Raw genomic sequence first — 15015 nt, forward strand, 5'->3', positions numbered from 1 at the left:
TTTTCAGCTCTCTCCCTGAATGTAGCAGTGAAGGGTGTGTTACCATAACAAAGAGCACCCGAAGTGTATTTAACTTAAAATGTCAGTGCTTCAAAAAATGCTTCCAAATCAAGATAAAACTAAAAGCCCTTACAATTCCTGAAAGCAAGAATCATGCAAAAGTCCCTGAAGTTTTATGCAAAAATTTCCAGTATTTTTTAGAAAAAGTACCACAACTCTTGGTCCTAAAACAGATTCCTATTACAAAGTCACAAATTATTCTGTGGGCTATCAGAAACACTTTGTAAGAGTAGGAGAAGCACTGTTCTCTTTTCTAGATGACAAGTTTCTTGTCTATTTTGCAGTGGGAGGGTTTCAGTGCCCATATCTATGTGTCAATATTCCTTGCATTACCCAGACAAGCAGCTGGTTTCCATATCCATGAGCTGGCTGTCACCAGATACCATATTCTGCTTGAGAATTATTTGCCTGTTTTCCCCCTAGGACTTATAGTTCAGTTGGAATAACAGGGTTGATGAAAAACTTTTTAGGCTGAATCACAAAATTAGTTTTTAAGTCAGAAATCAGCACTTTCCTTCTCTTTTAAGCTGTTTTCCAGGAAGCATCTTGCATCTGGCTGTATCTTCCTTCTAAAACACAAATTTTCTGGAGAATCCCACTTGTGGATTTTTACTGGGTTAATATGGATACAGCTATGGAGTGATTTGATATCAGTGGTGATCTGTATAGAGCAGTCAGCTTATCTCACATCAGAGCTGTAAATCAGATATGCCACAACATTTATCATCTTTATCTCCCTTATTTAAGAGCTCAAACCTGTCAGATGAAGCCATAAATCTGCTCCTTGGATCAAGCCTCTTAATATTCCTGTTGATGGGAAACTCTCTGCCAATGTTTCATTTTCCTCTCACACTGACACTTAATGCCTTAAGTGCTTGGAAAGATAAACACTGGCTTTAAGCAGCACAATCTCATGATCAGTTTATCTGAGGATTATTACACGGGTGCATGGAGGAGTCAGTCATAAATTGAGCACTTTTTGCCCTGGCTGCTGATTCAATTGCAGTGAATGGGGTGGAATATTCTGAGAATCATTGACCTGGGACATAGAGGAAATTCAACTTACAATTTTATCAAATTAAAACCTGCTGGAGTGGGACCCCAGGCTGGAACTGGGACCCAGGCTGAGGCTGAGGAGATGAATTTTACTGTGGGCTGAACTGGTGTCTTGCAGCTGAGCACAGCAGGACTAGAACCAGTGGCAAAAGGCTGAAGACAGATTAACAGAAACAACAAAATAGACACAAAGATTTTATAAGGGAAGGTGATTAACCTCTGGAAGAAATAAAACAATTGACTGATTCACCTTTTCACTGCAAGAACTCTCTTCAGTGGATGCTTGAATGAAACACCAACAATTGGATTTAACAAATGGAAAATTCAATTGTGTGCAGTACACAGATGAGTAGATTTGATCTCAGCTCCCTTGTGAACTTTAAGCATCTCCCCTGTCTCAGGTACAATAATACAAGAGATGATTCAAAGTGCATTTTCACAGAGCTCAGGTGCCTTTTCAGTGGCAAGGCAAAAGTGAGGCTGCTCTGCTCCAGACTGGCAAACAGCTGGAATAAAAATGTCCTAAAGTGTTAGAGGGCTCCAAATGCAAAACTCACCTCTCAGAGCCATGGGATTCTCAGCCTTAAATAAGGACACACAAACCTTTGTTTGCTGTAGAAATCCTTTTCCTTTTCAGCCCCATTTTGAATAGATTAAGTTGTCTGAAGTAGGGTTTATGGCTTATACCAAATGCTACTTTCAGCACATCCAGAAAAGCTGGAGTCTTCCAGTGGAAAAAGTATTTTAGAACTGATGTTGTAATAAAATAAACCAGCACAAGCTCATCCCCTTAAATGTAAACCAGGCAAGAAACCAAGGAAGTTTGATTTTAGTGCATATTGGACTGAAATGTAGAGAAGAGTCTGCAAGATGTGCTGGGAAAGAGCTGTGCCAGATTAAAACAAGGAATGGAGTGGCCACTGGCCCCCAGCTCTGCCCTCCTGGCATGTGCTGCACCCCAGACCAACAGCCCAGAACCTGCCTGCACATCACTGAGTGCTCCTCTCAGCACATGAGTAGAAACTGAAAGTCTCTGAACGGGATAAACAACAAGAAATAACAAATCCTTCACTTAACAGAGGCACAAACAGAGCAGCCACTCCAGTGTCTGCAGAGCTGGTGAGGGGTTCCTGTTTCACTCCTGCTCCAGACACCAGACACTAGGAGCCTTCACTCAAGGCAGGAGGGCCCAGTGCTCAAAAACAAGAGTAAAAGCAGTGAAATGTTTGCTGTTTTTTCTGACTTTTCCATTCAAGGCTTTAGACTGCTCTCAGCAAGCAGTTTGCAGGAAGAAGGAGAGTTACTTACCCATCCCTCGGGCAGCACAGCAGGGCAGGGCAGGAGGTGCTCACTGGTTACTCTGCATGGCAAGTCCTGTGCAAAATGAGAATGAATAAATGTCAAACCAAGCACAGAAGAGCCCACTTAGTCCAATTAATTATTGCCCTGGTAATGCAACTATCCCTAATATCAATGCACAGCTCTCAGCTTTCCATTCCACAAGGATATTTTTTTGGTGAGTTTAAAATCTGCTTAGTGGAGCAAGTCCCCATTCTGCTTTCACCAGCTAACAAACACCCCACACAGGCCAAAATCCTCCTGGGGTTTAGCTTTACTGGAAATGTAAATCCCAACAAACAACAAAACAGCTTGCACTCTAAACTTCCTTTCCAGGCTCAGCTGTCCCCAAGGTTGCTCCTGGTGACATTTCCGTGACAGTCTGACACTTCTTTTTATTATTTGGCTGCAAATTGTAAATCTGATCTGCAGGAATGGTCCAGCAATAATCACAGTGTTCCTTTTTGCTGGCTTCACTATTTGGACTGAGTGCAGCTCTGCCTGTATGAGCAGGTTGTCAGAATTACAACTCTTCTCAAATACACACAAATAATTCGTCCAAATTCACATTTTACTACATTATTTATACCAACAGATGTCAAGGCAAGAACATACTGGATTGCTTCCTGAAAACTGATACTGATTTCAGTTTGGGAGTACATCCTTCTAATGAAAAACATGTCAGAGGCAAGAATGTCTTCCAAGCAACTGGTTCTGGCATGTTAGATGTTGAAAATAAAGATATGCTTTTCTGTATCCTAAAAGGATTCCACAAAATTCACACATACTTGGGAAAACAAAAGATTTTGTGTGTGTGTGTGAAAATTGATCCATTGCTGGAGCAAGAAATTCAAGCTAACAAACAAATCTGCAATGAGGACAGATCGTTTGGGGACTTCTTTACTAAGTAGATTCTCGGGCCACTCATAGCAGTGATTTTTGAAATTCTTTGCTTTTGAAAGGTTCTTTGTGAGGGAAATGTGGTCTAGATGGAATCAGGGGTTTGGGAGCTGGAATAGAAACAGAGTCCACTGGCTCATTAAACAGAGCACTTTTCATGTTCTAAGCATGACAGACCAATACAAATCACAGATATACCTGAAATTCAGTATTTGAATCCACAGGCAGATCTGCCCTTCCACCCTGTTTCAAGGGAAAGGAGGAAAAGACATTCTCAGTTTATGTTCAGAACTTGCTGAACACTGGGGGGACAGAGAGCTCCCATTCAGCAGCCTGATGTATGAGATGGATTTGGGATAAACTTCCATGGAACCTGAGAATTCTCCTCCTGAGGGATATGGGAGTACCCAGACTGTCCCAGGGACCTCTGATATTTTCCAGACAAAACTGGAGAACTCTTGTGTGTCTCCTCACACACTCACAGCTTCCCTGTGGTGGTTGGACACATTAATTAATGTGCCTCTGCAAATTACTTTATGCAAGGAAATTACAGCAACATCTCCTCTGCTGGGATCATCTGAGATAAGCTCTGTCACCCCAGGACTGAAATTGTACCTCACTCTCCTTTCCTACTGAACAACAACTTCTTTACTCCACCAGGCTTTCCGGTCCAGATTGTGTTTCAATGGTTACAAATGTGGTGTGGTGAAAGCACCACCAAAGAAAATGTCTCATAAATAGTAATAGGGTGCTGTGTTACCCTCTCACTCTTCCAGAGTGAAAGGTGATTTCATTTCAACCAAGAAGTGCAGAAGAAGTGGTAAAAATCTTTTATTGCAGGTCATCTGCTCCTTCTCTCTGTTCCTGTTGATTAAGCAGAGAGGAAAACAACAGAACTGCAATTATTATTTTTTTTATTGTGCATTCACAGCTCTATGTTGGATTCCACAACATGAATTATTACTGAGCTACATCTGTTAGAGAACACTGTCCAGGTAAAATCAGCTTCTACTGGCTCCTGTTCAGATGAAATCAACAGGCTTTTTGCCATCATTTTTATAGGCCCAGATATTGCTGTAAAATGTAAGAGTAAAATATTTGGACAGGCAGACACATATGATGTGTCTGTGCAAACTGAAGCCAAAGCTTTTCAGCCTCCAGCGAGATTGTGTTCCTGATTAAGTAAAAAAAAGGAAAGATAGTTTGAATCAGAAAGAACACTATCTTTCCTCCACCTCCCCTTGTACCAGAAGGTGCATTTGGTTTCCCATCACTACTAAAAAGCACAGAGCATCACAGACCCATGTGCATTGGCAGCTTCATCACTGCAGTGTGGTTGCATTTTTACCCCTCTTTTCTGTGTGGCAGTTTTATATTAATTTCAGGGGCCATCCCCACTGGTGGGATTGCTCTGGAGCTGCAATCTCCTCTTTGATGCAGCTCCTTGAACAGTGTCCTACATGAGGAGGCTGCTTTTGAGGTTAACTGAAGAATGTGGAAGTGATTATGGGTTTTGTTTTCTTCAGTCATCAATTTTTGCCTAATAAAGGCTCTAAAGAAATCAGTATTTTCTATATTTGCTGGCTCCCCAGTGATAAAGGGAAGGACATACAGATTTCCTCTATTTCTTGTAAACCTGCACATCCCAGTGTAGCAGGGGACAAATGATGGCACAGGCTGGGTCACCTTCCTGTCCAGCTTTTATTGCCTTTGGCTCATCAGTGGGGAGAGGCAGCTCAATTCAGAGAACACAATCAGATCCTCTAAAAAAAAAATTAACATTTAACTTTTCTCTGGGTGCAGTGCTTGTCACAATCTCTTTGGACACTGCTGTGGTCAGAGATCAGTTAGGGATCCCCAAGCTGTTGAAGACAGAGGAAAATAAAAGTTCTCAACAGAGTTCCTCAAAATGAACTGATTCAGGAGCTCGTTCATACTTGGAGATTCCTCCACCACCAAAGTGTGTTTTCAGTGGAAAACACAGCAATGGTTGCACGTGAGGCAGCCTGACATAGAAAGAAACTAAGAAAGAAAAACTGACCCCAAAAGCAAAGATGATAAAGCGGAGATGAAAAAAAGAAGGTTTCAAAGATATAAATCTGTAGAAGGCTTTTGGAAACACAGGTGAGGAGAGGAGACTATTTGGAGCTGACTAGAATATTTTTAGTGAGAACATGAATTCAATAACCACAATTCTCTGTGTCCCCAACACACTGGGATGTTTCACATTAACTTTTCTGAACAGATATGTAATTTCTCCCTCATTGAAGCATTTTCCCTCTTCTATTTTCAGAGCCCTCTGGAGTGCTCAGATAACCCCCCTCTGTAAGTCAATCCCAGCAGGAGACTATTTAATAAGACTCTTTTTAAGATAAAATATTTCTACAAAGGTGGAAATAATGCTCTACCTACAGTCCTTCTCAAAGGAAGCAGAACAAGAGAATTTCAATGTGGAAAACCCCTTTTTGATCATTCCAGTCCCTTTCTCTGTCCTGCAGGACACAGCAGTGACAGAGGGATGTGATATATGATTATGGCAATCACTGGGACTCATCTGGAGGCCCCTGAATTTCATTATTTCCACACCATTGCCACTGACCCTGCAGTGTCCTTGTACCTGCTCTGACCTGACTGAGGGTGGTGTCAACTTAATTTGGTTGCTGAAGAGCTGGAGCCCATGGTACAGCTCCTCTGTTTGCCTTCCTGCACCTCACAGGCAATGACAGGGTAAGGAACAGAGGAACCTGCTTTGTCTGCTCCAGTTTAACACAAAATCCTCTCTTGGTGTCCTCTCACATGTCTAAACATACTCCTCACTTGATGGGCCTGAATGCAATATAAAATCCCATTGAATGCAACATAAAATCCCATTCTGTAGGGGCTTTCATTTTATTCTGTGCCATGGAGAACTGTTCATGTAAGGGTAATTGGGTAATAGAGCTATCAATTTATTTGTCGTGTTGGTTTTGGGCATGTTCTCTCCAGCCTTCAGACTGATTTAATTTTTTATTTATTTTATTTGCTTAAAAGCCAGGAAGAAACCTTTTGACACCTTCCCTCAGCAGGTGTTTATTTCTGGCCTTGGAGTGATCTGAGAACAGCTCATGCTGGTGAGTGCCTGTGGAAACCAGGGGTGCTGAGACTTGGTTCTGCTGGTTGTCTCCAGCTGGAGAGAAAGAAACCTCATCCCCCATCAGATGAGCAATCTGTGCCAGACAGGAAATCTTCAGCCTTTCATGTCCCTTCAGGGGCAGGAAAATCAACAAAGTGAAAAATGGTCAAGGTCTCATGTACTGTCCAACAGCCCAGAGCAGCAGCAAACAGGAACTGGAAGTCTTTTCAGTTTATTCTCCCTCTACCCCACAAGATAAAAGGACAATAGGACATATATTCTATATTGACTATATATTCTATATTGACTATATATTCTATATTGACTATTCTGACTGTATTTCAAATGATGAAAGGTTTTTAAAGAGCCAAAACTTCAGACAATGCTGATTGTTTAGAGGAAAAAAACCACAAAAAAGTTGTGATGTTTAAAATAAAATATTTTTCTTACCCAAACAAACCATTTTGTGTTGATTTTGATATAATGTTTACATATGCATAAGAAATTTTGTCTTACCACTGATATTTCTTTTATTGTTAATTCTTCAAAGAGCAAGAAATAACAAGTATTATGAAAAATGTCAACTATTCAACTTATCTTTTTTTCTTTCCTGCTAAACTGAATTGGTGTATTCCCAGGAAAGGTTTTAGTTCTGCAAAATCAGCACGTCCCACAGAATTTTTGTTCCATGGGAAAAATTTTATCTACCTGCATCCGGTAATTGTTCTGTTTTCCACCTCCATCAGACCTCAGTTGGATCAGGTCAGCTTTCCTATTCTGGTTTACATTTATTTCCTGCAGGAAGCCCCATCTGTCAACAACTGAGTATTCTGCTAGCAATTAGAATCCCATCCAACACATGAGAGCTTTTTCTAGCACACTGCAAGAATGGAAAAAGGGCATTTTGGATGAATTAGAGGCATTAATATGAATGTGTGCCACACACTAGGCATTGTTGATTTGCCATGACAATATCTCCATGGAGATTTCTAAAATACCTACTCCTGGTTAATGTTGTCACTATTGATCAGAGACTCATTTAAGATCCCAAAATTTGGGGTTAATATGAGTATGCTGGGGGACCTGGGTTCCAAAGGAAGTACAATTAGCTTGGATGCAATTTTCAGAGGTTCACAGAAAATCCTGAGCCACAAGAGTCACCCAACAGCCCTGCCCAGAGCCCCCAACAATCCCACCCTGTGCATCCCTGGCAGCTCTGGGGGGAAGAACCTTTCCTGGCATCCAACCTAAACCTGTCCTGGTCCTGAGAAGAGGTCAGTGTCTGCCCTGTCCCTTTACAGAGGCAGCTGTAGACTGCAGTGAGATCTTGACCACCCCAATGTTTCTGTAATCTTTCTGTGCCATTTGTCTCACTTAAAAAATTAATAAATATTGACTGTGATTACATGCTCAGGTGTCATTCTCTCTCTTTTTTCTCCCTGCCTCTCTGATTTTGCTTTATTGCCAGGAATCCATCCACTCCAGGAGTTCTGTGATTTTGATTGACTCTAAGAAATTGAACTACTGTCTTTTGTTACACAATTTAATTCTGTTTGCTTTTGGAAAGGTTTTAGGATAATCTGCCTGCTGGTCTTGGCTTGAGCAGAACAAAACACTCTGTGTGCTCCAGGGGGTCAGTGTTATGGCATGGGAAAGCTCCTCTCTGGAGCTCTCCTCCAGTGGGTAAAGTCCTGGGGCTGCACTATGCTGTGTGCTCTGCACACAAACTGTGCAACAAAACAATGAGCATTATCACTAATGAATTCATTCCCATTTTTCCCCTTTCAGCACAGATTACACTTAACAGCTACAAAGCCAAAACAGCTGTAGGCAAATAACAGCAGAGTTCAGAATGGACTCTGGCCCTAAAAATGTCACTCAAATTCAGATTTGCAAAGCTCCCTGCTCACTCTCCATTGGGGATGGCTGGCAGGGCTGCCACAAACTGCTTCAGTTCTCTGTGACTTGGGATGGACTGAGCTCACTGTGAAATTACTTTCTGGGAAGCCTCTCCCTTGTTTATTGCAATTCCTTGTTTTCTGGAAGAGACTCTGGGATTGTTCTGGCTATTGTGAATGTGACCTCAGATGTCTCAGTTGTTGTTTCTCTAGCTGGGAGGATTTAGCAGCATGGCTCAGGCACCAGCAAGGAATGTTCCCAGTTAGTGTGAAATTTTACCTGGTGCCTGTGTCAGCCCAAGGGCCCAGATGGAAATGGATAATAAAATTCATGACACAAGAACACAATTCACAGAGAAAACATGTTGAAATAGTTAAGGCAAGTGCACCATGGCTTCCAGCCACTAAAAACATATCCAGAAAACTCAAGCAAATTTGCTATCAGGGATCAATCCTGCTTCCCAAAATGAACTCAGTCTGGAACTTCTAACAATGAATCTCCAGGATTTGCTGAGCTCCTCCTTGCTGGGACAAAGAATTTAAACTATTTCAGGCCTGACTTCAGGCATTTACTACCAGGGTGTGTTTGGCAGGGGCCAAGGAAGATCACAGGATGAGGGATTCCTCACAGGATGGACTGGGAGGAATAGCTCCCTGTTCCACCACAGCTGGAATGTTTCACAGCTGCTTTCCCATTTGTTGATATCTCATTGGACTCTTGAGGCTGGAAGAATTCAGGAAGAATTCTTTTCAGTGATTTTGCCCTTGCAGCTTTGCTGACTTCCCTGATGGAAGGAGCAGGAGAAATGAGTGTCTCTAAGTGCCTCTGTGAAAGCATTGCTGCTTTTCCCAAGCATTTTCCCAAGCTGCTGGTGCAAATCCTGGTTCTGGGACCATTAATAGCAGAGCTCTGTTCTGCTGATCTGCAGAAATACTCACTGGGTGGATCAGATTGGCTCAGGATCATGCTTCTGGTGAAATGCTGAGTGCAGGACACAGCACCCACTGTCACTCTGCCTGCCTAGAGAGGACAGACCATTTCTGGTAGGGTAAAAATGCTGGAGCAGTAGCTGCAGGAGATGCCTCATTAGGACAGAGACTTCTGGTCCAACATAAACTTCTCATTACTTTTTAATGCACTCAGGCAAGTTTGCTTGCTCTGGATCAGTGCTCTGTGTGATGTGATTCTGTGTCATGACTTTTCTGAGCTGGCACAAGGAGCTCTTAAGCTGGATTTGTTTTGTTGAATCATGACCTCAGGGATTTGTGAGAGAAATGAACTGCAGCCAAGTGCTGGAGATTTTAAGGCAGTTTACAAGAGGAGCCTCGGTCAGGCTGAAGTCAACAGCAAATCTCTGTATTCTTTTTTGGAACAAACCCACTTGATGGCTGAAAAGTGAACTTTCTGTAAGAACATATGGACCAGGTTTGGTGTGGCTTGAATTTCTGGCCTGAGGCTTCAAGGAGAGGATATTGATTCTCTCAGGATGATGGAGAGGCCATCCCACCCTCCTTTGGGACAGGGGCTGGAGCAGGCTCACAGCAGGGTCCTGAGCATCCTAAACTTTCCCTCCCCCCTTCTCTGACACAGCCACTCTGCAGTGTTTCTGCTCCACTGCTGCAGTTGATGCTCCCACATTTACCCTGGTTCAAGCACGAGGCAGGAAACACTAAAATGATCCTTGTTCTGGAAAAGGTTTCTTTAATCCTCCTGTGCCTGCCATTGATGTCCTTCCAGCCAGTGACTAAGTAGTCAGAGCTGGATAAAAGCCACTTCCCCCATCTCTCCCCCAGATTCTTTCCCAAGACATTTTGAAAGGCCTGAGATCCTTTCTACTGCAGTATGGAATATTTTGGAAGATGAAATATAATGTGGCTTATATAAAACTGCAGGATGCAGAACATAACCCCATACAGATTCAATCAAAGCCTCCCTGAATATTGATATCCTTTGGAAATTTTCATTTTTTTCACCAAATTTTCGGAATCACTAAACTTAGCAGAGTTACTTCTCAATGCTACTTTGATTAAAATATTAATTTTCTTTCAACCAATAAATGATCTTAGCTAGAAAATAATTTGCATTAGTTGAGCATATGGGTTGACTCAAAGACAAGTTAATTACAGAACACAGTGCAGAGAACTTTTGCCTACTTGAAAGAGACTGCTACAAAAAGGAAAAAATGAAATAGGTGTTATCTCTTTTTAAATTAAATTGCCTGTTACAGGGGATGTACTTTATTCAACATGAAACAGAGTCAACATGAAATGAGGAAGGAAAAGAGAAAATGTAATTGAGAAGGCATTTGGAGAAAAAGAAGAAAAACTACGGAATAAAAGGCTGAAGGAGAGGATGAGGGTTCCTTTCTGTATTTTTCAAAGGGTCCCAAAGGAACTGAGGCAACACTGAGAGATGCAAGATGGAGAACAGGACTGAACTGTGCTCCACACTCTGCTGGGTTAAGGGAATTTCTGCTGCTGTTGCTGCAACTAAGTCAGAGCTGGGCTTTGATTTACACCAAGAAAAGAAAGTTCTTAACCCAAACAATTCCTACCCACACACCACAGACTCCCCTGTAATTGGCCTTGGGAGCAGGACAAAGGCCAGGCCACAGGCTGACACACCAGCTGAGCCTTGCTCTCAGCTCAGGATATCTTCATGCACCATGTATCATTTCAAAAGCCAGCTTTGAACACTGGGATGATACAACTCTGCTCTCTGTGATTCCTTCCAGATTATATATGTGGATATTAATTATGTAAATTAATTTATCATTCATGTAATAACTACATATGGTCATGAATATAACCATGGGAGTCATGCCAAAGGCCAGGGAGAGGCCCTGCTGAATTTCAGAGCAAGACCTTCTGGTGCCATTTCAGTCTGACAAGAGGCTCTCTGATAAGATCAGAGCTATGTGTTCCAGTATGAGACCATTTAGAACTGGGAAGCATTTCCAGGCTTGACCTCACAGGTGTGAAAATGGAATTCCCCCAGAGAATAAAAGATGCAAAATGCCAGATAACTTTTCCCCAGCCATGTGTGCACTCTTGCTTGTAAAGAGCCCAGTAATGTTCAGGGCCCTTCTCCTTAATCTCAGAGTACAATCCATCTCCAAAACATACAGGATCTGAAATACCTTGTGCATGAATTCAGATCAATATAATGAATGCCAGGTTGTCATCTGTGTTTCCTGGCATTTCTTGTGCAGGATAGAATATTATAACATCACAGTTATGTTAACAAAAGCCTTGGATTTAGTTGGGTACCTGCAATTTATTCTCTTATTGATCATTCCTCATTCAGCCTTTTATTTATCCCATATCTGGAAAATCAGCACAAGAACCAAACCAGTTCACATTTGATCTCCCTTCAAAAGCTTTGTTTAGTTTGATTGATTTTTGAGTATACTTTCAGCTCTAGGTCACACCAGAGTCATTTCAGTATCTCTCATAAAAAGGGATTTAAGTCCCTGCTTGTCACAGTACATCAGTTTTATTTCAGTCTGTGTGAAAGGTTTGGACATGGCAGGTATCAGCCAGCCCTGCTCTAAAGCATTATTTGATCATAGGTAAGAAAAGGAAACTGCTCCTGTAAATATGTGGAGATTTATGGAGGCCTAGGAGTGCAGTGGATCTGTTTTATAAAGTGAATCAGGTTTATGGCCCAATCACCACACAGACACAGCACTTCTAAAGCCTTTCCAAGGCATTTCACACATTTGGATTGTCCTGTGTGTGGTAGGGATGAGCTCCAAGAGAAAACCTGAACACTAATTATGACTCTAAAAGATTAATAAATGATCCTATAACCCAGGTTTTGGATGACATCTGCAGATGCACTTTCCTACTTCAGCTCCACAAATCAAGAATGTCTTCATAATTAATTCTTTGGAAAGAATAAACTGATCCAAAGATGTCATTAAGGGCATAATTTAGTGTAATGAACCATCATTACAAGATAAAACCCAGCCTGGCTCAGAAATTATTGCCAATTTGTACCTGAGTCTAGACTTTCCTGGTGTCTGTGATGCCTTAAGTTTCAGATTCTGCACTGCATTGGTGTGTGACTCTGAACTTCATGTAAAGTGTCCCAAGTTCTCCTCCCAGCTCAGTCAGAACAATCCTTGTCCAGCCCAGAACCAAGGACACGCTGCAGCTTCAGCCCCAAAAAGTGCAACCAGAGAGAACTGAGGAGAGAATCTGGGAGGGTGGGACTGCAGAACCTGGAGCTGGGATTGGACAATGACCCCAATATGGAAATGGATCAAAACTTACAAAATGTGAAAACTCCTAACTTGGGTCCATCTTGGGTGTAGCCACATTTGGGCTCTTGCACTGCCCAAGGTGAATCCTTTGAAGGCTTTTAATAAATCCCCACTTTATTCCCTTATCCCTGCCCAGCCTCTGTCCCAGGTCAGCCTCTTCAGGCATCATCTGCATTGGCAAGGCAATGTAGGCACAGGTGTGGGGCAAGGTGGGGACATTTCAGTGGGGAAGGGCAGGTCTGAGCTCTGCACCAAGGGGGTTTTTATTGGCCTCAGGTGCAGTGGGACTGAGGCACATCAGGTATTTCCAAAGGACCTGTCCCACAAGGATAGAGGGAGTCTTTAGATGTGTACAGCTTGAGGAGCCATGCAGGAAATTTGGTATTTTTCTTTCTTTATTTTCAAAATCCATCTTGTTCTAAAGGAATTCTGACCATGAGCAATCTGCTCAGCATATAAGGACTCTGACCAAAAGCAGAGACATCCCTCACCCAAACAGTGCTCAGATGTTTAATATCAGAGAGCTGACTCAGTAAAATCTAGTCAAGAGCAGGTGGCAAAAAAGGCTTTCCAAGCCAGTCTGTGTCAAACTGGGATGTGCTGGCCAGGCAGAGCCAAACCAGTGATGCCAAACTGGTGCCAGTGCTCAGCAGTGTAGGATGCTGGGGTGGATGTGATGCCTGCCTTGTTTACATGCTCCCCCCACTGCTCTCCTTTGCTCAATAAGCAGCTTTACAGAATGCCTTTGGGACTTTCTTATCTGAGCAGTGCCAGAGAAAAGCAGAACTGGGGAGGTCTTGTATAGCATCAAAGTCAGAGCAGAGCTGAGGAAACAGAGCACTTTAACCCTAATTTGACACATTATTAAATCCAAAAAGGACAGGGGAAAAACATCCTCATGAAAGGGGACCACGAGGAGCTTTTTTTTCCCCCCATGACTTGCCAAACCTAAATTAGTATTCTGTGCTCTCTGAAGGAGGAATGCTTTTTTTGTGCTGTACTACTTCAAAATGGCCTTCAGAAAGTGTTTCTCAGCATGCAGGGAATAGCTGAAGGTCTTGAAAGAAAAGAGTGCATTCAAAGCAGCACTTGGCACTTACAAAGATTTTGGCTTTCTATGACCTCAGTCCTCCCATTCTTCTACAACTACTATCCAAAAAGAAATATTTTCATCCAGCTGGCCTCCCCTATAACAAAATAAGCCAGAATCTTTGTGTTAATTTGCAAACTGGGCTCTTCTCTGGGATTTGGGCACTCCCAGCTGTAATTTATTCCTTCATGTGACATTTATTCCCAGCACAGTGACATTGGCAAGGGCTGCAGCTCTGGCCAGGGCAATGTGGGCACTTGCCAAGAGAGCCACGAGCTCCTGCCCTGGTGGAAGGGCTCAAATGGCCACTGCAAGGGGTGGAGGGAGAGAAGTTCTCTGCTCTTGCAGCCCCACCATCCTGCTGGCAATGGAGCCATGAGCCCTTTTCCCCAGGAACATCAGCTCAGCTCTTTGTGTGTAATTGTGTCTTTCTCTCTTCTGTCCTTTCACCACACAAGGGACTGCACACCCAGACCAAACTCACAGAGTGGATACCAGAAACCTTGGATGGATGCAAGCTCCAGCTCATTTCCATTGCTTTGATTTAGTTTGACATCAGGTCTTTAATTCCTCATAACCTTGAAGTTCTTTTACAAAATTAAATAATTTTCTTATCTGTTACTGATCATTTTCCTATGTTCCTTCCCTGGGAGATTAAGTGAGATAGTATCTGTAAGCACTTTGAAGATGTTAAAATGCTTATTACTGGATTTGAGAAGTCAACAGAATCATAAAGTTACAAGGTAAAAATATATATTAAAAAAGAATAAATCCCAGACACCACTCCTGACTCATCAACACAGCTGGATGCTGAGTCCTTCTGACCCTGGATCATGTGCTGCTCTTTATCCCACTGTCCAAATCCCACTGACTGCCCAGGTGAGGGAAAAAAGGGGCATCATCTAATACAGATTCCCAGCTTCATCCTAAAGATATCCCCTGGGATCCAAAGCTTGCTTTTCTCTGAGCAGAAGGGGACTTTTACATCACCAGTGTCTGGCCTTGCATATGGAGGCAGACAGCTCTGGTTTCACAACTTGAACATCCTGGGCTACAAATTACAGCCTGATTCAGATGCTGCTTCATATGTGGCTCATCTGTGCCTTCTGCCAGCCCATGAATTGCTGGGAGTTAGGCAGGGCAGGGCTTGGAGCTCCAATTTAATCTCTCAATGCCCCGAGGGAATGGAAAGGAGGTGCAAAGTGAAGCCCTTCCAAATTCAGGTCAGGAAGAGTCATAAGGACACAGAGCACTCGACAGATGGATTTCCCTGTTCTCCAGTCCACAGTAATT

The 15015-nt window shown here is 42.6% G+C and overlaps 1 long non-coding RNA gene across 1 annotated transcript in view; it reads right to left on the reverse strand.

Annotated features, from left to right (window-relative positions):
* The window catches only part of LOC130257701 (uncharacterized), a 38243-nt gene that overhangs the window by 9498 nt on the left and 13730 nt on the right, over positions 1–15015 (reverse strand). Inside the window, exon 2 of the long non-coding RNA XR_008841365.1 lies at positions 2425–2490. This is a non-coding gene — a long non-coding RNA (uncharacterized LOC130257701). The remainder of the gene's footprint in view (positions 1–2424; positions 2491–15015) is intronic.

The sequence above is a fragment of the Oenanthe melanoleuca genome, chromosome 11 (assembly GCF_029582105.1).
Source record: "Oenanthe melanoleuca isolate GR-GAL-2019-014 chromosome 11, OMel1.0, whole genome shotgun sequence".
In the NCBI taxonomy this organism is placed as follows: Eukaryota; Metazoa; Chordata; class Aves; order Passeriformes; family Muscicapidae; genus Oenanthe; species Oenanthe melanoleuca.